The 23,759-nt window shown below is 41.6% G+C and overlaps 1 long non-coding RNA gene across 2 annotated transcripts in view; it reads right to left on the reverse strand.

Moving 5' to 3' along the window:
* The window catches only part of LOC139544061 (uncharacterized), a 71,892-nt gene that overhangs the window by 14,028 nt on the left and 34,105 nt on the right, over window positions 1-23,759 (reverse strand). For both annotated transcript variants that reach the window (XR_011668797.1, XR_011668798.1), the window contains exons 6-7: window positions 18,800-18,904; window positions 17,646-17,731 (exon numbers count right to left, since the gene is read on the reverse strand). This is a non-coding gene — a long non-coding RNA (uncharacterized lncRNA). The remainder of the gene's footprint in view (window positions 1-17,645; window positions 17,732-18,799; window positions 18,905-23,759) is intronic.

The following is a 23,759-nucleotide window of genomic DNA, read 5'->3' on the forward strand; positions in this document are numbered from 1 at the left end:
ATATATCCACATAATTTTCCTTCCTCATGACGTCATCTATTTTGTGAAGTGCACCAGTCCCTCCTGCAGCATAGCACCCACACAACATGATGCTGCCACCTCTTGCTTCACGGTTGGGATGGTGTTCTTTGGCATGCAAGCCTCCCCCTTTTTCCTCCAAACATAACGCTGGTCATTAACGCCAAAAATATCTATTTTTGTTTCATCAGACCAGAGGACATTTCCCCAAAAACTACGATCTTTGTACCAATGTGCAGTTGCAAACCGTAGTCTGGCTTTATAATGGCGGTTTTGGAGCAGTGGCTTCTCCTTGCTGAGCGGCCTTTCAGGTTATGTCAATATAGGACTCGTTTTACTGTGGATATAGATACTTTTGTACCTGTTTCCTCCAGCATCTTCACAAGGTCCTTTGCTGTTGTTCTGGGATTGAGTTGCACTTTTCGCACCAAAGTACATTCATCTCTAGGAGACAAAACGGGTCTCGTTCCTGAGCGGTATGATGGCTGCGTGGTCCCATGGTGTTTATACTTGCGTACTATTGTTTGTACAGATGAGCGTGGCGTTTGGAAATTGCTCCCAAGGATGAACCAGACTTGGAGGTTGTTTTCTGACGTCTTGGCTGATTTCTTTTGATTTTCCCATGTTGTCAAGCAAAGAGGCACTGAGTTTGAAGGTAAGCTTTGAAATTCATCCACAGGTACACCTCCAACTGACTCAAATTATGTTTATTAGCCTATCAGAAGCTTCTGAAGTCATGACATCTTTTCCCGGAATTTTCCAAGGTGTTTAAAGGCACAGTCAACTTAGTGTATGTAAACTTCTGACCCACTGGAATTGTGATACAGTGAGTTATAAGTGAAATAATCTGTCTGTAAACAATTGTTTGAAAAATGACTTGTGTCATGCACAAAGTAGATGTCCTAACTGACTTGCCAAAACTATAGATGGTTAACAAGGAATTTGTTGAGTGGTTGTAAAACAAGTTTTAATGACTCCAACTTAAGTGTATGTAAACTTTCGACTTCAACTGTGTCTTACATTACTCACATCATATGTATATACTGTATTTTATACCATCTATTGCACCTTGCCAATGCCATTCAGCCATTGCTCATCCAAATATTTATGTATACATATTCTTATTCACCCCTTTAGATTTGTGTGTATTAGGTAGTTGTTGGGGAACTGTTAGATTAACTGCTAGATATCACTGCACTGTCGGAACCAGAAGCACTTCGCTACACAAGCATTTCGCTACACTCGCATTAACATCTGCTAACCATTTGTATGTGACAAATAAAATTTGATTTGATTGGGATGTGTTGTGGCATGACATGATTATGATTTACAGTGCCTTCGGGAAAGTATTCAGACCCCTTGACTCTCTCCACTTTAAAAAATAAATAAATATTTTAACCTTTATTTAACTAGGCAAGTCAGATAGGAACAAATTCTTATTTACAATGATGGCCTACCCTGGCCAAACCCGGACGACGCTGGGCCAATTGTGCACCGCCCTATGGGACTCCCAATCACGGCCGGATGTGATGCAGCTTGGATTCGAACCAGGGACCGTAGTGACGCCTCTTGCACTTTTTTAAATTTACCTAGGCAAGTCAGTTAAGAACAAATTCTTATTTACAATGACGGCCTCCCGGGGAACAGTGGGTTAACTGCCCTTCTGGGTGTAGATTGTGGCGTCCCCTCTCTCACTCTCTCCTACACCCAGGTTCTGTTATCTCAGGTTGTAAATTCCTGGTGGAGACTGTCTTCCCCTTTTCATGCAGAGCGAGACCACAGAATGAACAAAGGATTTCACATGGCCGAACTCCTAAATCCCCAAAATGGGAAAAGGAAACTATATGTCCACTTGTGAGAATGAGGGAAGGGTCCGTGGACACTTCAGGGACAGTTACGTTGAGTGTGTTTCATTTGGTGACCTCACGCAGGACGGGAAACACACATAGCTATATCTCTGAATGTGTACATTTCTCAATTATGGTGTTTGCATCTAATAATTGTATAAAATGAATGAGTAAAGATGAAACAATTTTTGAAATTATGTAATGTGATGTTAAACCTTTAATGTGAGAGAATTGTATTTCCTTTTAAGTTTAACTAAGTCATTGGCCCACCCCCGTGAGCACAGACATGATCTGGCGTCATGGAACCGACTTTTCTACTGTTACTAATAAAAAGCCCCTCCTAAGAAAATCCTCATCAGACTAAGCAAACCCATAGTGTGAGCTGTGATCGGGAATAGTTATTGAATTTCTAACCATGCCACGTTAACCATTGGCTACACGGCTGGAAATGGTTCAACTCTGAGACTATCGATCCCTACAGAATAAGAGCAAATCTTAGATACTACAGTTGTGTCCAAAAGTTTTGAGAATTTATATATATATTTTTTTTTATTTAACCTTTATTTAACCAGGTAGGCAAATTGAGAACACGTTCTCATTTACAATTGCGACCTGGCCAAGATAAAGCAAAGCAGTTCGACACATACAACAACACATAGTTACACATGGAGTAAAACAAACATATAGTCAATGATACAGTGAAAAAAAAATAAGTCTATATACAATGTGAGCAAGTGAGGTGAGATAAGGGAGGTGAAGGCAAACAAATATATGTATAAATAAATAAAAATATAAAAAGGCCATGGTGGCGAAGTAAATACAACACAGCAAGTAAAATAAAAACTAAAAACACTGGAATGGTTGGTTTGCAGTGGAAGAAAGCGCAAAGTAGAGACAGAAATAATGGGGTGCAAAGGAGCAAAATAAATAAATAAATACAGTAGGTAAAGAGGTAGTTGTTTGGGCTAAATTATAGATGGGCTATGTACAGGTGCAGTAATCTATGAGCTGCTCTGACAGCTGGTGCTTAAAGCTAGTGAGGGAGATAAGTGTTTCCAGTTTCAGAGATTTTTGTAGTTCGTTCCAGTCATTGGCAGCAGAGAACTGGAAGGAGAGGCGGCCAAAGGAAGAATTGGTTTTGGGGGTGACCAGAGAGATAAACCTGCTGGAGCGCGTGCTACAGGTAGGTGTTGCTATGGTGACCAGCGAGCTGAGATAAGGGGGGACTTTACCTAGCAGGGTCTTGTAGATGACCTGGAACCAGTGGGTTTGGCGACGAGTATGAAGCGAGGGCCAGCCAACGAGAGTGTACAGGTCGCAGTGGTGGGTAGTATATGGGGCTTTGGTGACAAAACGGATGGCACTGTGATAGACTGCATCCAATTTATTGAGTAGGGTTTTGGAGGCTATTTTGTAAATGACATCACCGAAGTCGAGGATTGGTAGGATGGTCAGTTTTACAAGGGTATGTTTGGCAGCATGAGTGAAGGATGCTTTGTTGCGGAATAGGAAGCCAATTCTAGATTTAACTTTGGATTGGAGATGTTTGATGTGAGTCTGGAAGGAGAGTTTACAGTCTAACCAGACACCTAGGTATTTGTAGTTGTCCACATATTCTAAGTCAGAGCCGTCCAGAGTAGTGATGTTGGACAGGCGGGCAGGTGCAGGCAGCGATCGGTTGAAGAGCATGCATTTAGTTTTACTTGTATTTAAGAGCAATTGGAGGCCACGGAAGGAGAGTTGTATGGCATTGAAGCTCGCCTGGAGGGTTGTTAACACAGTGTCAAAAGAAGGGCCAGAAGTATACAGAATAGTGTCGTCTGCGTAGAGGTGGATCAGAGAATCACCAGCAGCAAGAGCGACATCATTGATGTATACAGAGAAGAGAGTCGGTCCAAGAATTGAACCCTGTGGCACCCCCATGGAGACTGCCAGAGGCCCGGACAACAGACCCTCCGATTTGACACACTGAACTCGATCAGAGAAATAGTTGGTGAACCAGGCGAGGCAATCATTAGAGAAACCAAGGCTGTCGAGTCTGCCGATGAGGATGTGGTGATTGACAGAGTCAAAAGCCTTGGCCAGGTCAATGAATACGGCTGCACAGTATTGTTTCCTATCGATGGCGGTTAAGATATCGTTTATGACCTTGAGCGTGGCTGAGGTGCACCCATGACCAGCTCTGAAACCAGATTGCATAGCGGAGAAGGTATGGTGGGATTCGAAATGGTCGGTAATCTGTTTGTTGACTTGGCTTTCGAAGACCTTAGAAAGGCAGGGTAGGATAGATATAGGTCTGTAGCTGTTAGGGTCAAGAGTGTCCCCCCCTTTGAAGAGGGGGATAACCGCAGCTGCTTTCCAATCTTTGGGAATCTCAGACGACACGAAAGATAGATTGAAAAGGCTAGTAATAGGGGTGGCAACAATTTCAGCAGATAGTTTTAGAAAGAAAGGGTCCAGATTATCTAGCCCGGCTGATTTGTAAGGGTCCAGATTTTGCAGCTCTTTTAGAACATCAGCTGACTGTATTTGGGAGAAAGAGAAATGGGGAAGGCTTGGGCGAGTAGCAGAGGGGAGGGCAGTGCTGTTGTCCGGGGTAGGGGTAGCCAGGTGGAAAGCATGGCCAGCCGTAGAAAAATGCTTATTGAAATTCTCAATTATAGTGGATTTGTCGGTGGTGACAGTGTTTCCTATCTTCAGAGCAGTTGGAAGCTGGGAGGAGGTGTTCTTATTCTCCATGGACTTTACAGTGTCCCAGAACATTTTTGAATTTGTGTTGCAGGAAGCAAATTTCTGCTTGAAAAAGCTAGCCTTGGCTTTTCTAACTGCCTGTGTATACTGGTTTCTAGCTTCCCTGAAAAGTTGCATATCACGGGGGCTGTTCGATGCTAATGCAGAACGCCATAGGATGTTTTTCTGTTGGTTAAGAGCAGTCAGGTCAGGAGAGAACCAAGGGCTATATCTGTTCCTGGTTCTAAATTTCTTGAATGGGGCATGCTTATTCAAGATGGTGAGGAAGGCATTTTAAAAAAATGTCCAGGCATCCTCTACTGACGGGATGAGATCAATATCCTTCCAGGATACCTCGGCCAGGTCGATTAGAAAGGCCTGCTCGCTGAAGTGTTTCAGGGAGCGTTTGACAGTGATGAGTGGAGGTCGTTTGACCGCTGACCCATTACGGATGCAGGCAATGAGGCAGTGATCGCTGAGATCTTGGTTGAAAACAGCAGAGGTGTATTTGGAGGGCAAGTTTGTTAGGATGATATCTATGAGGGTACCCGTGTTTACGGAATTGGGGTGGTACCTGGTAGGTTCATTGATAATTTGTGTGAGATTGAGGGCATCAAGCTTAGATTGTAGGGTGGCTGGGGTGTTAAGCATGTTAAAATTTAGGTCGCCTAGCAGCACGAGCTCTGAAGATAGATGGGGGGCAATCAGTTCACATATAGTGTCCAGAGCACAGCTGGGGGCAGAGGGTGGTCTATAGCAGGCGGCAACGGTGAGAGACTTGTTTTTAGAGAGGTGGATTTTTAAAAGTAGAAGTTCAAATTGTTTGGGAACAGACCTGGATAGTAAAACAGAACTCTGCAGGCAATCTTTGCAATAGATTGCAACACCGCCCCCTTTGGCCGTTCTATCTTGTCTGAAAATCTTGTAGTTGGGGATGAAAATGTCAGAATTTTTGGTGGTCTTTCTAAGCCAGGATTCAGACACGGCTAAAACATCCGGGTTGGCAGAGTGTGCTAAAGCAGTGAACAAAACAAACTTAGGGAGGAGGCTTCTAATGTTAACATGCATGAAGCCAAGGCTATTACGGTTACAGAAGTCATCAAAAGAGAGCGCCTGGGGAATAGGAGTGGAGCTAGGTACTGCAGGGCCTGGATTCACCTCTACATCACCAGAGGAACAGAGGAGGAGTAGGATAAGGGTACGGCTAAAAGCTATGAGAATTGGTCGTCTAGAACTTCTAGAGCAGAGAGTAAAAGGAAGTTTCTGGGGGCGATAAAATAGCTTAAAGGAATAATGTACAGACAAAGGTATGGTAGGATGTGAATACAGTGGAGGTAAACCTAGGTATTGAGTGATGATGAGAGAGATATTGTCTCTAGAAACATCATTGAAACCAGGTGATGTCATCGCATATGTGGGTGGTGGAACTGTGAGGTTGGATATGGTATAGTGAGCAGGGCTAGAGGCTCTACAGTGAAATAAGCCAATAAACACTAACCAGAACAGCAATGGACAAGGCATATTTACATTAAGGAGAGGCATGCTTAATCGAGTGATCAATAAGGGTCCAGTGAGTAGAGGTTGGTTGGGGTCACGGCGATCCAGACAGCTGGCCGGGTAGATGGCTATCGGTAGCAAGATAGCATAGTATGGAAGTCTATTTGTAGATACCTCGTGCGTTTCCGTCGGTAGGTTAGTGGGGTTCCGTGTGGTAGAGGGGATCAATCCAAATTGGCAAAATAGATATAGTGACCCAATAAAAAATAAAAAAAATAAATAAATAATAATAATTGTCCGATATACTTATTCAGATAGCAGCCGATAAGACAGCTAACGGTTAGCGGGCCCCAGATGAGCGTTCAGGTAACGTCGGGACGGAGGTGCCAGTTGGATAACTCCCTCGGGCAGATAACGTCGGCAGTCAGTCGTGAAGGCCCGGTGGTGCTCCGTATCTGCAGCAACAACAAAACAAAAAAAAACGGGACCGGATAGGTGACTGTAGCCCAGGAATGGCTGATGGAACTCCTCAGCTGGCTAGCTCCGGAATGATTTGAGTTTGCTCCGGGATCGACGTAAGCCAATAGTCACACGGTTTGCAGCTAGCTAGCTGCAAATGTCCAGAGCCTGCGGCTGAAATCCGGGGAAACTGAGAGAAAAAAAGTCCCGGAATGCTCCGGTCCGAGTCGCGTTGCACAAAAGTGCCGGTAGATTATCGAGCTAAAGGAATAGCTGATGACCACAAAACGTGGGCAGCTGAAACACCAACGCTAGCCAGCAGACCGGCTAATTTCTGGGCAGCTACAGATTAGCTTCTGGCTAGCTATCGGATAGCTTCTGGTTAGCTTTCTGGCTAGCTTCTGAATTAGCCCCTGGCTAGCTTCCACGGTGGATTTTCAGATTTGAGGTAAATAATACTTTTTTGTAATTGGTGAAGCGGGTTGCAGGAAAGCTTTTGCAGGAAAGCTTTTGTAGTTGAGTTCTTGGATAATAAAATATATAAAAGATATGCGAAGAAAGGTGTAAATATATATATATACAGGACACGACAATACGAAACAGAAATGACGTCTGAACTGCTAAGCCATCTTGGAACATCAGAATGACACGAATATTAATTTTCACAAAGTTTGCTGCTTCAGTGACTTTAGATATTTTTGTCAGATGTTACTATGGAATACTGGAGTATAATTACAAGCATTTCATAAGTGTCAAAGGCTTTTATTGACAATTACATGAAGTTGATGCAAAGAGTCAATATTTGCAGTGTTGACCCTTCTTTTTCAAGACCTCTGCAATCCGCCCCGGCATGCCATCAATTAACTTCTGGGCCACATCCTGACTGATGGCAGCCCCTTCTTGCATAATCAATGCTTGGAGGTTGTCAGAATTTGTGGGTTTTTGTTTGTCCACCCGCCTCTTGAGGATTGACCACAAGTTCTCAACGGGATTAAGGTCTGGGGAGTTTCCTGGCCATGGACCCAAAAAATCGATGTTTTGTTCCCCGAGCCACTTAGTTATCACTTTTGCCTTATTGCAAGGTGCTAAATCATGCTTGAAAAGGCATTGGTCGTCACCAAACTGTTCCTGGATGGTTGGGAGAAGTTGCTCTTGGAGGATGTGTTGGTACCATTCTTTATTCATGGCTGTGTTCTTAGGCAAAATTGTGAGTGAGCCCACTCCCTTGGCTGAGAAGCAACCCCACACATGAATGGTCTCAGGATGCTTTACTGTTGGCATGACACAGGACTGATGGTAGCGCTCACCTTGTCTTCTCCGGACAAGCTTTTTTTCCAGATCCCCCCAAACAATCGGAAAGGGTATTCATCTGAGAAAATGACTTTACCCCAGTCCTCAGCAGTCCAATCCCTGTACCTTTTGCAGAATATCAGTCTGTCCCTGATGTTTTTCCTGGAGAGAAGTGGCTTCTCTGCTGCCCTTCTTGACACCAGGCCATCCTCCAAAAGTCTTCGCCCCACTGTGCGTGCAGATGCACTCACACCTGCCTGCTGCCATTCCTGAGCAAGCTCTGTACTGGTGGTGCCCCGATCCCGCAGCTGAATCAACTTTAGAAGATGGTCCTGGCGCTTGCTGGACTTTCTTGGGCGCCCTGAAGCCTTCTTCACAACAATTGAACCACTTTCCTTGAAGTTCTTGATGATCCAATAAATAGTTGATTTAGGTGCAGTCTTACTGGCAGCAATATCCTTGCCTGTGAAGCCCTTTTTTGTGCAAAGCAATGATGACGGCATGTGTTTCCTTGCTGGTAACCATGGTTGACAGAGGAATAACAATTATTCCAAGCACCACTCTATTTTTGAAGCTTCCAGTCTGTTATTCGAACTCAATCAGCATGACAGTGTGATCTCCAGCCTTGTCAACACTCACACCTGTGTTAACAAGAGAATCACTGACAGCTGGTCCTTTTGTGGCAGGGCTTAAATGCAGTGGAAATGTTTTTGGGGGATTCAGTTCATTTGCATGGCAAATAGGGACTTTGCAAATTCATCTGATCACTCTTCATAATATTCTGGAGTATATGCAAATTGCCATCATACAGACTGAGACAGCAGACTGTAAAAATGTATATTTGTGTCATTCTCAAAACTTTTGGCTACAACTGCAGCTAGAAATTATGTAAACCTGGGATGCGAATACCGACAACGGCCGAAACATCTATTCTATAAGAACGTTTCTGAATGGTACTCTGAAATATCCATTCTAACCACAAAAGACTGATCTTCAGGGAAAAGAAAGAAAGAGAGACTCGGATGAACTCTCCAGCAGACGGACCGGATTCTAACAGAGAAGACAACAATGATATACACCATAAATATGTACTTGCAATTATTCTCGAATGAGCGGCCGTTCATGTGCGAAGGATTAGCATTTCAATGTATATGATTATAGACTGTATAATGAATCTATTTGGTCATTCCCGCTCTCTCTCAGTCCATACCCCCTTCCCTTTGTCCACCAAGCCGTCATATCGGTTTAGCCCACTAGGGGATCTTCCCTATCATTGTTAATAACAAACTGTTTGTTTGTTTATGCATTTCTTTGATTATTTAGTTAATTAGTAAATAAATGATTAAGCCAATTGGTGTATGGATGATTTATAGTAAAGGCTGGGTTTGTGCAGATAACCAACAATTTACGACATTCAGATGAGACTGACGTGAGGTACAGAATAATTCATTAATATTAGACTAATTGATCTATTAAAATATCTGAAGAGTTATATTTAGAAAAGTATAACTTTGTCATCTGAAGATTTTCCGTGGTGCCCCGACTTCCTAGTTAATTAAATGTACATGATTAGTTTAATCACGTAATACTAACTACAGAGAATTGGATAAAATAACAGTCTTCTCCTTTAATGATGCCAAAGACACGACACTGCCTTGTTCAGGGGCAGAACGACAGATTTTGACCTTGTCAGCTCGGGATTCGATCTAGCAACCTTTCGGTTACTGGCCCAATGCTCTAACCTGCCGCCTTTTCCCCAGTCTGTTAGGTTATGATATTATTATAAAATGTATTAAATATTTTTCCCCATCTCAATCTACACACAATACCCTATAATAACAAAGCAAAAAAAGGTTTAGACATTTTTGCTAATTTGTTAAAATAAAATCACATAAATATTCAGAAAATTCACGCAACACTTTGTTGAAGCAACTTTGGCAACGACTACAGCCTTGGGTCTTCTTGGGTGTGACTGTCAGCGATTATGGGAATGGATAAGCGGAGTCAGGCGCAGGACACAGGTATGAGTAATAATCTGAATTTACTCAAAATGTAAGCAATGTTCCAACAAGGAAAAATACAAATATCCAGAGCACAAAGAACGAACCCACATGACAATGACAATCACTCACAAAACAGAAACGGAAGCCAGATGTCACACCCTGACCTTAGAGAGCCTTTTTATGTCTCTATTTGGTTTGGTCAGGGTGTGATTTGGGGTGGGCATTCTATGTTATGATTTCTATGTTTTTGCAATTCTATGTGTTGGCTGGGTATGGTTCTCAATCAGGGACAGCTGTCTATCATTGTCTCTGATTGGGAATCATACTTAGGCAGCCTTTTTCCCTTTTGTCATTGTGGGAAGTTATCTTTGTTAGTGGCACATTAGCCCTGCAAGCTTCACGGTTGTTTCTTCGTTTGTTGTTTTGTTGGCGACATTTACTCAAATAAAAGAAAATGTACGCTCACAACGCTGCACTTTGGTCTTCTTCTTTCGATGGACGTGACACCAGAGGGTTAAATAAGGAACATTGATTATGGAATGGAAACCAGGTGTGTATAATGAAGACAAAACAAAACGAAAATAAAACATGGATCGGTGGTGACTAGAAAGCCGGTGACGTCGACCGCCGAACGCCGCCCGAACAAGGAGAGGGACCAACTTCGGGGGAAGTCGTGACAGTGACGCTACAAGCTTGGCACACCTGTATTTGGGCAGTTTCTCCCATTCTTCTCTGCAGATCCTCTAAAGCTCTGTCAGGTTGGATAGGGAACGTTGCTGCACAGCTATTTTCAGGTCTCTCCAGAGATGTTTGATCGGGTTCAAGTCCGGGCTCTGGCTGGGCCACTCAAGGACATTCAGAGACTTGTCCCAAAGCCACTCCTGCATTGTCTTGGCTGTGTGCTTAGGGTTGTTGTCCTGTTGGAAGGTGAACCTTTGCCCCAGTCTGAGGTCCTGAGCGCTCTGGAGCAGGTTTTCATCAAGGATCTCTCTGTACTTTGCTTCATTCATCTTTCCCTCGATCCTGACTAGTCTCCCAGTCCCTGCCGCTAAAAAACATTCCCACAGCATGATGATGCCCCCACCATGCTTCACAGTAGGGATGTTGCCAGGTTTCCTCCATATGTGATGCTTGGCATTCAGGCCAAAGAGTTAAATCTTGGTTTCATCAGAACTTTGTAAAACTCCAAGCGGACTGCCATGTGCCTTTTACTGAGGAGTGGCTTCCGTCTGGTGCAGTGATGGTTACCCTTCTGGAATGTTCTCCCATCTCCAGAGGAACTCTATAGTGCTGTCAGTGACCATCGGGTTCTTAGTCACCTCCCTGCCCAAGGCCCTTCTCCCCCGATTGCTCAGTTTGGCCGGGCGGCAAGCTCTAGGAAGAGTGGTTCCAAACATCTTCCATTTAAGAATAATGGAGGCCACTGTGTTCTTGGGGACCTTCAATGCTGTAGAAATGTTTTGGTACCCTTCCCCAGATCTGTGCCTCGACACAATACTGTCTCAGAGCTCTACGGACAATTCCTTCAACCTCATGGCTTGGTTTTTGCTCTGACATAACCTGTCAACTGTGGGAGCTTATATAGACAGGCGTGTGCCTTTCCAAATCATGTCCAATCAATTCAATTTACCACAGATGGACTCCAATCAAGTTGTAGAAACATCTCAAGGATGATCAATAGAAACAGGATGCACCTGTGCTCAATTTTGAGTCTCATAGCTGTTTTTCACTTTTCATAAATTTGCAAAAATGTCATTATGGGGTATTGTGTATTGTGTGCTGCCAATTTTTTTTAATCCATTTTAAAATGAGGCAATAGCATAACAAAATTGGGAAAAAGTCAAGTCGTCTGAATACTTTCCAAAGGCACTGTATAAGGTCATATGATTGAAGAAAGAAAATAAACACTCCCTAATTACTTTTAGTCGCACCATGAGGAACTCCCCCAACACCCCATTCCGCCCCACACACACCTTGCCAAAAGGCTCTGTGGGCATGTTGCAAAACACAAGTGCCACCGGTTTAAGATTTCAGATCAGCAGCATTCCTTTGTCCTCCCCCCTTTCCACCACAGGATTGTTAATACAGTTCGTGTTTTAACTGATTTTGAAAAGCTGCCAAACTGCCATCCACCCCTGAACTAAAGTCAAAATGATTCGATCAGGATTAATGAATGAAGGTGTGTTTTGGCTCCAATAACTTTATATGTTCCTAATCCATAATAAAAATAAGGTGCTATATTACACTGTTGAAATCCATGATACAATATAAACAATGCAGAGCCAGCACACAGCCATCCGTTGTCCATTGTTATACCCGATTCATATGCATACATCACCTAGCTACTGTATTACATGCCAACCCAACAGATACGATGACTATGGCAGAACCTTATAATTTTGTTATTAAGTATAGCTATGGTTCTTTTTACATGACTCATGGGAAACCACAACCACTACTGACCTGGCCACTGTGATCAAAAGTGTACGGCATTTTACGGTCAATGTTCGATACCACCTGATTCTGCAGATCATGGAGTATTAGTGCAGGGTTGAAATAAAAGCCAGCACACAATGTGGCTCTCCAGGAACAGGAGTGAAGAACACAAGACTACAAGTAGAACTATTGACCTTCCCAGTGCAGTATCTGTGACTACCATCTCACAGACTAAACCGTTGCGCTTAACTCGGTCATCATGAAGTGCTTCGAAAGGCTGGTCATGGCCCACATCAAGGCCAGCATGCCAGGCATGCACAGATCCACGGAAGATGCCATTTTTATTGCTATTCACACGGCCGTAACACATTAAAACATCAGGAACATTGACTACAGTTCAGCATTCAACACTATTGTTCCCTCCAAGCTCGACACCAAGCTCTGGACACCAGCCTCTGCAACGGGATCCTGGACTTCCACAGGCTGTGAGGATTGGCATCAACACCTCCTCTACACTGACTCTTAACACAGGGCCCCCCAGGGGTTGTCCTCAGCCCTCTGATGTACTCCCTGTTCACCCACAACTGCGTGACACCAATGCCATGATCAAGTTTGCTGATGACACCATGGTTGTCGGCCTGATAACCAACAATGCCCTGTCAGCCTATAAGGAGGATGTGAACTGGGATTGTGGTGCCAGGACAACAACCTCTGCCTCAATGTCAGCAAAACAAAGGAGTTGACTGTTGACTTCAGGTAGCAGAGGAAGGAACATGCCCCGATCCACATCAACGGGATTGCAGCAGAGAGAGAGAGTAAGTCCCAACAACACTGCCACACTTGTCAAGAGTGCACAACAGCATCTCTACTTCCTAAGGCGGCTGAAGAAATTTGGCATGCCACCCTCGGTCCTCTTCAAATACTACCACTGCACCATCGAGGGCATCCTGACCGGTTGCATCACGGCCTGGTAAGAAAATTGCTCTGTCCACGACCGCAAAACCTTCCAGCGAGTGGTGAAGACGGCCCAGTACATCACTGGGACTGTGCTCCCACCCATCCAGAACATCTACTAAGAAACGGTGCCAGAGGAAGGCCCGCAGCATAATCAAGGACCCCACACACACCCAGCCACGAGCTGTTCACTCCCCTCCGTCGGGAGACGGTATCATGAGATCTGATACCAACAGGCTCAGAGACTGTTTCTATCATAACCTGTTGAGGATAGAGGGCGCTATTTACACTTTGGGGGAAAATCGTGCCCAATTTAAACGGCCTCGTACTCTATTCTTGCTCGTACAATATGCATATTATTATTACTATTGGATAGAAAACACTCTCTAGTTTCTAAAACCGTTTGAATTATATCTGTGAGTAAAACAGAACTCATTTTGCAGCAAACTTCCTGACAGGAAGTGGAAAATCTGAAATCGATGCTCTCTTCTAGGGCCTGCCTATAAATGTGCTTGATATTTATTAGTATACATGCACTTCATACGCCTTCCACTAGATGTCAACAGGCAGTGACAGAAGAAAAGGAGTGTATAACATCATCTGAGGTCGAATAAAAGCTCTTGGCATGACGTGACCCCAATTTCCTGTTTTCTGGAACGCGCGAGAAGTGACCTGGTATTGCCTTCTGTAAAGCTGTCGTTATAGACGATTAATATCTCCGGCTTTGATTTTATTTGATACATGTGACGATATCATCGTAAAGTATGTTTTTTCAATATAATTTTATTGGATTATTGAATTTTTTGGGGGATGTTAGGCGTGTTGCTTTGTCTGCGTATGTTCAGGAAGGAGAGCTTCGCGCCACTTTGCTAGCTTTCCGTGCTAATTGACTGGAGAAGAGGACATTCTAAATCCAAACAACGATTGTTCTGGACAAAGGACCCCTTGTACAACATTCTGATGGAAGATCATCAAAAGTAGGACCCATTTTATGATGCTATTTCATATATCTGTCGAACATGTGAACTAGTAGTTTGCGCCCAGATTTTGGTCACGCTCTCGCCATAACGTAAACTGCATGTCGTAATGAAGTTATTTTTAGAATTCTAACACGGCGATTGCATTAAGAACTAGTGTATCTATTATTTCCTATACAACATGTATTTTTTAGTAATGTTTATGAATAGTTATTTGGTCAGAATATGTGAGTGTCAGAAAAATATCCGGACGTTGTGGGAAAAAGATGCTACGTTAGCACAATGTATAACCACTGATTTCAGCTCTAAATATGCACATTTTCGAACAAAACATAAGTGTATGTATAACCTGATGTTATAGGACTGTCATCTGATGAAGCCTATCAAGGTTAGTCAAAAATTATATATCTTTTGCTGGTTTGTTACGATCGCTAACTTTCGCTGCTGGTAAATGGCTTGTGTTTCTGGCTATTGTGGTAAGCTAATATAATGCTATATTGTGTTTTCGCTGTAAAACACTTAAGAAATCGGAAATATTGGCTGGAATCACAAGATGCCTGTCTTTCATTTGCTGTACACCATGTATTTTTCAGAAATGTTTTATGATGAGTATTTAGGTATTTGACGTTGGTGTCTGTAATTACTCTGGCTGCTTCGGTGCTATTTCTGACGGTAGCTGTGATGGTAGCTGCAATGTAAAACTGATTTATAGCTCAAATATGCACATTTTTTTAACAAAACATAGATTTATTGAATAACATGTTATAAGACTGTCATCTGATGAAGTTGTTTCTTGGTTAGTTTGGTTGGTTCTTGGTTAGTAAGGTTGGCTTTGTGCATGCTACCTGTGCTGTGAAAAATGTCTGTCCTTTTTTGTATTTGGTGGTGAGCTAACATAAATATATGTGGTGTTTTCGCTGTAAAACATTTTTAAAATCGGACATGTTGACTGGATTCACAAGATGTGTATCTTTCATTTGCTGTATTGGACTTGTTAATGTGTGAAAGTTAAATATTTCTCAAAAATATTTTTTGAATTTCGCGCTCTGCCTTTTCAGTGGAATGTGGGAGGAGTTCCGCTAGCGGAACGCTGGGGCTAGACAGGTTTAAAGCCATCAGACTGCTGAACACTTGAACCGGACTGACCACCTGCCTTGATTCTCTACATCTTAGCACACATTCACTAACCTCACACACCCACACAGACATACAGTGGGGAGAACAAGTATTTGATACACTGCCGATTTTGCAGGTTTTCATACTTACAAAGCATGTAGAGGTCTGTAATTTTTATCATAGGTACACTTCAACTGTGAGAGACGGAATCTAAAACAAAAATCCAGAAAATCACATTGTATGATTTTTAAATAATTAATTTGCATTTTATTGCATGACATAAGTATTTGATCACCTACCAACCAGTAAGAATTCCGGCTCTCACAGACCTGTTAGTTTTTCTTTAAGAAGCCCTCCTGTTCTCCACTCATTACCTGTATTAACTGCACCTGTTTGAACTCGTTACCTGTATAAAAGACACCTGTCCACACACAATCAAACAGATTCCAACCTCTCCACAATGGCCAAGACCAGAGAGCTGTGTAAGGACATCAGGGATAAAATTGTAGACCTGCACAAGGCTGGGATGGGCTACAGGACAATAGGCAAGCAGCTTGGTGAGAAGGAAACAACTGTTTTAGAATTATTAGAAAATGGAAGAAGTTCAAGATGACGGTCAATCACCCTCGGTCTGGGGCTCCATGCAAGATTTCACCTCGTGGGGCATCAATGATCATGAGGAAGGTGAGGGATCAGCCCAGAACTACACGGCAGGACCTGGTCAATGACCTGAAGAGAGCTGGGACCACAGTCTCAAAGAAAACCATTAGTAACACACTACGCCGTCATGGATTAAAATCCTGCAGCGCACGCAAGGTCCCCCTGCTTAAGCCAGTGCATGTCCAGGCCTGTCTGAAGTTTGCCAATGACCATCTGGATGATCCAGAGGAGGAATGGGAGAAGGTCATGTGGTCTGATGAGACAAAAATAGAGCTTTTTGGTCTAACTCCACTCGCCGTGTTTGGAGGAAGAAGAAGTATGAGTACAACCCCAAGAACACCATCCCAACCGTGAAGCATGGAGGTGGAAACATCATTCTTTGGGGATGCTTTTCTGCAAAGGGGACAGGACGACTGCACCGTATTGAGGGGAGGATGGATGGGGCCATGTATCGCGAGATCTTGGCCAACAACCTCCTTCCCTCAGTAAGAGCATTGAAGATGGGTCGTGGCTGGGTCTTCCAGCATGACAACGACACGAAGCACACAGCCATGGCAACTAAGGAGTGGCTCCGTAAGAAGCATCTCAAGGTCCTGGAGTGGCCTAGCCAGTCTCCAGACCTGAACCCAATAGAAAATCTTTGGAGGGAGCTGAAAGTCCGTATTGCCCAGCGACAGCCCCGAAACCTGAAGGATCTGGAGAAGATCTGTAGGGAGGAGTGGGCCAAAATCCCTGCTGCAGTGTGTGCAAACCTAGTCAAGAACTACAGGAAACGTATGATCTCTGTAATTGCAAACAAAGGTTTCTGTACCAAATATTAAGTTCTGCTTTTCTGATGTATCAAATACTTATGTCATGCAATAAAATGCAAATTAATTACTTAAAAATCATACAATGTGATTTTCTGGATTTTTGTTTTAGATTCCGTCTCTCATAGTTGAAGTGTACCTATGATAATAATTACAGACCTCTACATGCTTTGTAAGTAGGAAAACCTGCAAAATCGGCAGTGTATCAAATACTTGTTCTCCCCACTGTATATATACGTGCTAAATACTGCAAAATGTAAACACTTGCCCCCCAATCCCCACTTCCTCAAAACACTTGTATTATACTTATGCTAAAATGTTTATTATATTCTACTGAGCCATTTACTTTATGTTTGTATTCTTATTTCTTAGTGTTATTGCATTGTCGAGAAGGAACCTGCAAGTAAGAATTTCCTTGGATGGGGTATACCATGTGTATACGACTAATAAAACGACTAATAAAACTTTAAACTTAATATAATAGAGATTAGTGTCAGTTTACTAGGCTGATACTGTAGATCAGCAGGGTTTATAAAAATGTATTCATATCAATATGATTGTGGATGTCTCAGAGTCAATGGAGTGTTGTAATGTAGCTCTGTCGTGACAAGTTTCCCCTACCTTAATACACTTCCATATGAGCGCAACTCCCAACTATAATCACCCATTTGTGGTTCGAATCTAGTAAGTCTGTTGTTGCCATGGATGGCATGGCAGAGGAAAGTTGTGTATTGTTGGCAGCACATTATTTACACTCCCACTATATTGTGACTTATGTTGTGAAGTTGATGTCTATGGGCTTTTGTGTGTGTTGTGTGTGGGATGCTGGTACTGTTGGTGATACTTTACCTGTTATCGTAGGATGAGAGCAGGCCTGCACCTCAGCAGACAGTTATCCTGGATCACCACAACCTCACCTGGGGAATATGGAGTGACTGAGGAGGAGTAGATGAAGAAGAGAGGAGGGTGAAGATAAGTAGAGTGGATGTGTTTAGAGAGGTATAATAGAGATGCATGAATATTGACAATATGATAGTTTGATAATTGAGGAGGAAGGGAGAATAATGAAGGAGGAGAGAGAATGGGGTAGGTGGAAAGAGGTGAAAAAAAAAAAATGTAGTTCCTACACATTACGTACAGATGCTCCAGTGAATCTCTTAAAATAGCCCAAAACATATGATCACATTCTGCTGGTCGATTCAGGCATGCGGAAGGGACAATGGGGGGAAATTCTGATCCATTTTCTTATACAATTTCCTTGAAATTATGCCTCCTTTTTCCATTCTTCTCTAACCCTCTCATCTTTCATGCCTGATTCCTCTCCTCTACACATCTTGAGTCCATCAGACATTCTGTCTCTCTCTCTCTTCCATTCCTGAACGTTTGGAATGTTTCTTCAAAGAGCGGTCTTGCCACAGTTCCCCAACCACATGATAGGTATTGTATTCTGGTTTCCCTTGGCTGCAAAGGTACATATTACAGAGACTGGAGTTGAATAGAGCCTTGATAGAGCTTTCAATCTGAGTCATTGCGGTATACATAACAGGTGTTGTAGATAATGCAGCCATTGTGCTTCTATATGCTGTTGTCTCAGGTTAAGTAAGAAAATAACACCTTTTTTTTTTTATATTGCTGTTGCTCTTGAAACAGGTTTTTTCTCCCAGGCTCTATCAGAGCAGGTTTCTTTCAGTCAATCCTCCTTTTTATACTTATTTTATGCCTCGCTTCATCTTGTAGCCAGACCTAGTGGTAATGGTGAGCAACTGTATTTTCACTCCCTTATATTGTGTGGGGAAGTTAGTTTAGAAGATTCACAAAAGATAGATTTACCCCAAAATATTTTGAGAGCAATCTTTTGTTTCCCACGGTTGAGTAAGCATCCAATTTGTTTAAGAATTTAGAGAAGATTATAGCAGGTCTGCAGGCTTATAATCAAATCATTCAAACTGTGTAGGTGAGTGTGTAGAAATATGTGATGGGAGTGTGTGTTATTGAATAATTACCTATTTCGTGGTAAAGCGACCCCTGCTTCGCTGTGACCAAATTTGATTTCCTGGGTGAGGGCACCTTGATCTTTATCAGGTCATCACAAAACTGCTTCCACTGACCTGCAATGCGAAGTAGACATGTCGTTGTAAAATGTATTTAATTGAAATGTTACTATTATAATTTGTTTTGCATATGTTTAGTTCATCATCTTGGTGAAATGTACCCCTCACCCACTTCAATTTAAATACAAAAGAGAGTGAGTAGTATGACAAGGAGATTCATTTCAGTAGAATGCAAATCAAGCCTCTTTCTCTAACCAGGTTCTTCTACTTAATGTGCATTGTCATGACCTTATGCATGCATTACCCCTTGGTCATAAATCAGTAGATGTATTCCAGATGTCAGACCTCTGTCAGCACATTAAGACACAAACCTCAACACCTGTCATTATACATGTAGCAGAGAATTCAGTGTCTCTAATAACACCCTCCAACTGAATAGTACTGTTTCTAAGGAGGAGAGCAGGTGTATCAAGTATTCAGAAGAGTGCCCAGCTCCAGAATGATTGAGGTAATGGTGGTGATAAGGCTGCTTTTTTATTATTTACATTTTTATAGATTTTTCACAGCCACAACATAAATAAGAACATCACCAGGTTTTTTTCAGAGCCTTCAGGCATCATAGCTATTTTCCTGTTTTCATTGGTATGCTGTTCTTAAAAGAAAAAAGAAAAAACGTGGTTGAGAAGGAACGCAGGGAGGAAACCCGTAAGACGCTGTCAGAAATAGGACCTTGGGTTAAAGGGGCAACCTGCAATCGGCACATCAATTTTTTTAACTTAAGTTAATAATATTATATAGCCACTGATTCTTGTAGAATATAACTCATAAATGCCTCATGAGCCCCATCCCTCACCAGTTTATCAAAACAGCGTTGTTTGAACTGCAGATTGTTCCTTTAAAAACTAAGTCAAAGAAGAATGCTCTCTCTTCCCTATATCTGAGCCTTACTCTCAGTCTTCTAACCATTCTGGTAATTCAGATAATAGACACCATTCATGTCCAAAACAAGTACTTCAGCGTCAGACAATAAGGAGGAATACCTGAGGACAGACAGACATCCGACAGACAGGCACAGCCAAACCTATAATTAAAATGCCTATCCTACACTACCACAAACCTTTGCTCAATACAATATTGCAGTGACACTGAAGTTCATAATAGTCACTTAATTAAAACCATTAAAGTTATCAAAAAGGTACAAATTGTTGTGAGGACTGTGGTGTCATTTAAAGCTGGAATCCTTAATGGTGAAATTGCCACGTCAGTTCGTGATATTAGAACAACAAAGAAGTTACGGAAAATGACAAACACTTTTTCCCCCTAAGACATCATTGCATGCGCTATAGAAAAGAGAAAAGAACAATATGTACTGCACATTTTTGTACCATGCTGTGTGATGTAAAAAGCTCAGGGATGGGGCTGGAGAAATGTAACCACACTCAAATTCACAGACAGAGCCATGGATGCAACAACTGACCATCCAGGATTTCAACATTATATTTTTTAGTCATGTTTTGAGGCTATCCAGTGTTTGTTTACATTTACATTGTAGTAAAACAATCTTATATAATCGGGTTCTGTTGGGGTTTGACAGTTAAACTAAGCTCATGAGGCATTTCTAAGTTATATTCTTAAAGAATCAATGGGTATATATATCATTAATGTATTCATTAAGTCCAAAAATGGATGTAGCAACTGTAAATTTCCCCTTTAAAGAAAATAAATGAGTCAATACCACAGCTCTAACTAAATGTAGTTAACGTAAGTTCAATCAGTAAGGCTGGTCTGAATGTCCCATCTTACATTAACTTTGGTTTAGCAGTACATCATATTCACATTGCTTCCTTTATCATGGGCACAGCGGGAACTTTATATTATTATGTTCACAATTGGTTTCATCAACAACACAATGCCCTGTCACTCCTTCTCCTCTACTATCAATTAACAATTTGGAGAGTGTCAGTCAATCATCCTCTAGCCCATGGATTCCCAAACTTTTTTGCTTCGTGAACCACCAATTGAGTTGTCTTGAGTCGCAACCCACCTTAACGGTTGAGCAGTGAAAAAACATACACGGACCAAAGATATGGGGTCAATTTCACGCCATGTGTATTGAATACAAAATAAAATAAATCATCAACATGAAAAATAAAGTTGAGAATGTAAACATTATATTTTCGAGGACGGGTGTAATAATGGATGTTGAAATCAAAAACCAAACAATTGAAAGCAAAATGTATAGAATTGTAAACAAAAATAAGACATCAAAAGCAAAACCCCAAAATTTGTAATCAAATCATTTTCAAGCGAGAGTAAAACTCTATGACACTTGATTTAATTTTTTTTTTTAACGAATGCAAAAATTGTTTTCGGTTAAACTTTCCCAGCAACCAATCCTATTGAATACATTTAGCCCACGCTCTTGCCTGCATGTACTCACTTATGGTTACCCTACCCGTATCTTTGCTTTCACTGCCAGTCTTTTCGATTGCGTGTTTTGGCATTATTTTTCCGTGAAGGACGGGGTTTAGAGGGAGACGTAGACAATGAGTCTCCATTGGTTCGCTAGTTTTAGAGTGACGGTTCGTCTTAACCTAATCAATGAACATGATAGACAGGCTTTTTTCCTATTGCTTACTTAAGTAGACGGTCTGACTTCACCTCGTTTTAGCGTTTAAGCTAACGTACTTCAGAATTGTCAATCACGGGTCAATAATGTACAGATATTAGAAGCATGTCTATCTAATACATTTAATGACAAACCATCTAACTACTTAGGTAAACATATGAATTACCTGTTGCACAACGTTCGGCACAGGTGTTGGTAACTGATTCGCCATACACCTGTGCCGAACGTTCTGCAACAGGTAATTCATATGTTTACCTAAGTAGAAAGATGGTTTGTCATTAAATGTATTAGATTGCTCTCGCTCGAAAATTATTTGCTTACAAAGTTTTGGGTTTTGCTTTTGATGTCTTATTTGTGTTTACAATTCTATACATTTTGCTTTCAATTGTTTGGTTTTTGATTTCAACATCCATTATTTCACCCGTCCTCGAAAATATAATGTTTACATTCAACGTTATTTTTCATGTTCATGATTTATTTGATTTTGAATTCAATACACATGGCGTGAAATTGACCCCATACAAAGAATAAGTAAAAACTCTTGTCAGCAAAGAGACAATTTTGCAGTTTCAAAGCTAATCTCCTGCAATTCCACACGTCCTGCCATGGAGCTGAAAGAGCATTTTTTAATTCTCAAAGCCAATTTTTGTCATCAACAGCTTTAAGACCTGAACATATTCAAAGAGGCATGAGGGTACATGCATTGTTTCAAGTCTTAATTTATCTCAGTGTAAAGTAAAAACGGACAAAATACGTATCAAAAAGTTCAATTAGTCGGCAGTTACAGTATGTATGATGTGCTAGATAGTTAAATAGTTATGTTTATTTAATTTTTTCACCTTTATCTCTTATGGCTGCAAGGGAAATTATTGAGTAGCCAGAAAAAAGGTGCCCATTTCAAACGGCCTCGTACTCAATTCTTGCTCGTACAATATGCATATTATTTATTACCTTTGGATATAAAACACCTTCTAGTTTCTAAAACAGGTTTAATTATTTCTCTAAGTGAAACATAACTCTTTTTACAGCCCATTTTCTGGAAAAAGTGAATTTTCCAAGAAGCTATGTCTCTCTTCAAGATACTCTCTATAAAAGGCCTTGGCACTTGGGACTGTACAAACACGTCACACATCTTCCCCTGGTTGTCATGCGGAAGTGAGAGAAAAAAGGACTTGATTATCTCTGTCAGGGACTGAAAGGAACCTCTTTGAGTGATAAGTGCGCACTTTATAATTTTTTCTGGGCGCGAAGTAGGAACTGGACCGCGCTCCTGGAAAACACTCGTTATAGGTGAATATGACCTCCAGCTTCGATTTTCTTTGATACATGTCACAAAATCATCCTAAAGTATGTTTTTTCAATATACTTTAATTATATTATTGAAATTTATTCTGGACTTTAGACGTGATGCGACGCAAGAATTTTGTCAAGACGGAGAGGTTAGCATGGCATGGCCAGTGTGTCATGCTAATTCAACAGGGACATCGTTCGTTCTAGGTCCAAATGAACACGGTTCTGAACAAAGGACCCTTTGGAGAACATTCTGATGGAAAATCAACAAAGATAAGGACCCAATTTGGGATGCTTTTTCATATATCTGTCGAACTGTGCTATCGCTAGCGTTTGACTAGAATCAATGCTGCTGTGTGCTAGCTATTGTAGTAAGCTAATATAACGATATATTGTGTTTTCGCTGTAAAACACTTCAGAAATCGGAAATATTGTCTGTATTCACAAGATCTTTCTCTTTCATTAGCTATCCACCATATATTTTTCTGAAATCTTTTCTGATGTGAAATTAGAAGTAGACGTTGGTGTCTGTTTTCTCTGGCTACTGCCGTGCGATTTCTTACTGTAGCTATGATGGTAGCAGTAATGTAAAACTGATTTATAGCTAAAATATGCATTTTTTTTGAACAAAACATAGATTTATTGTGTAACATGTTATAGGACTGTCATCTGAGGGAGTTTTTTCTAGGTTATTTAGGTTAGTTCTAGGTTAGTTAGGTTGGCTTTGCATGCTAGCTGCATGCTAGCTGCATGCTACCGGTGCTGTGAAAAATATGTCTCTCTTTTTGTATTTGGTGGTGAGCTAACATGAATATATGTGGTGTTTTCGCTGTAAAACATTTAAAGAATCTGAAATATTGTCTGTATTCACAAGATCTTTCTCTTTCATTAGCTATCCACCATATATTTCTCTGAAATGTTTTCTGAAGTGTAATAAGGTAGTTGACGTTGGTGTCTGTATTTTCTCTGGCTACTCCCGTGCGATTTCTTACT

The sequence above is a fragment of the Salvelinus alpinus genome, chromosome 18 (genome assembly GCF_045679555.1).
Source record: "Salvelinus alpinus chromosome 18, SLU_Salpinus.1, whole genome shotgun sequence".
Lineage (NCBI taxonomy): Eukaryota > Metazoa > Chordata > Actinopteri > Salmoniformes > Salmonidae > Salvelinus > Salvelinus alpinus.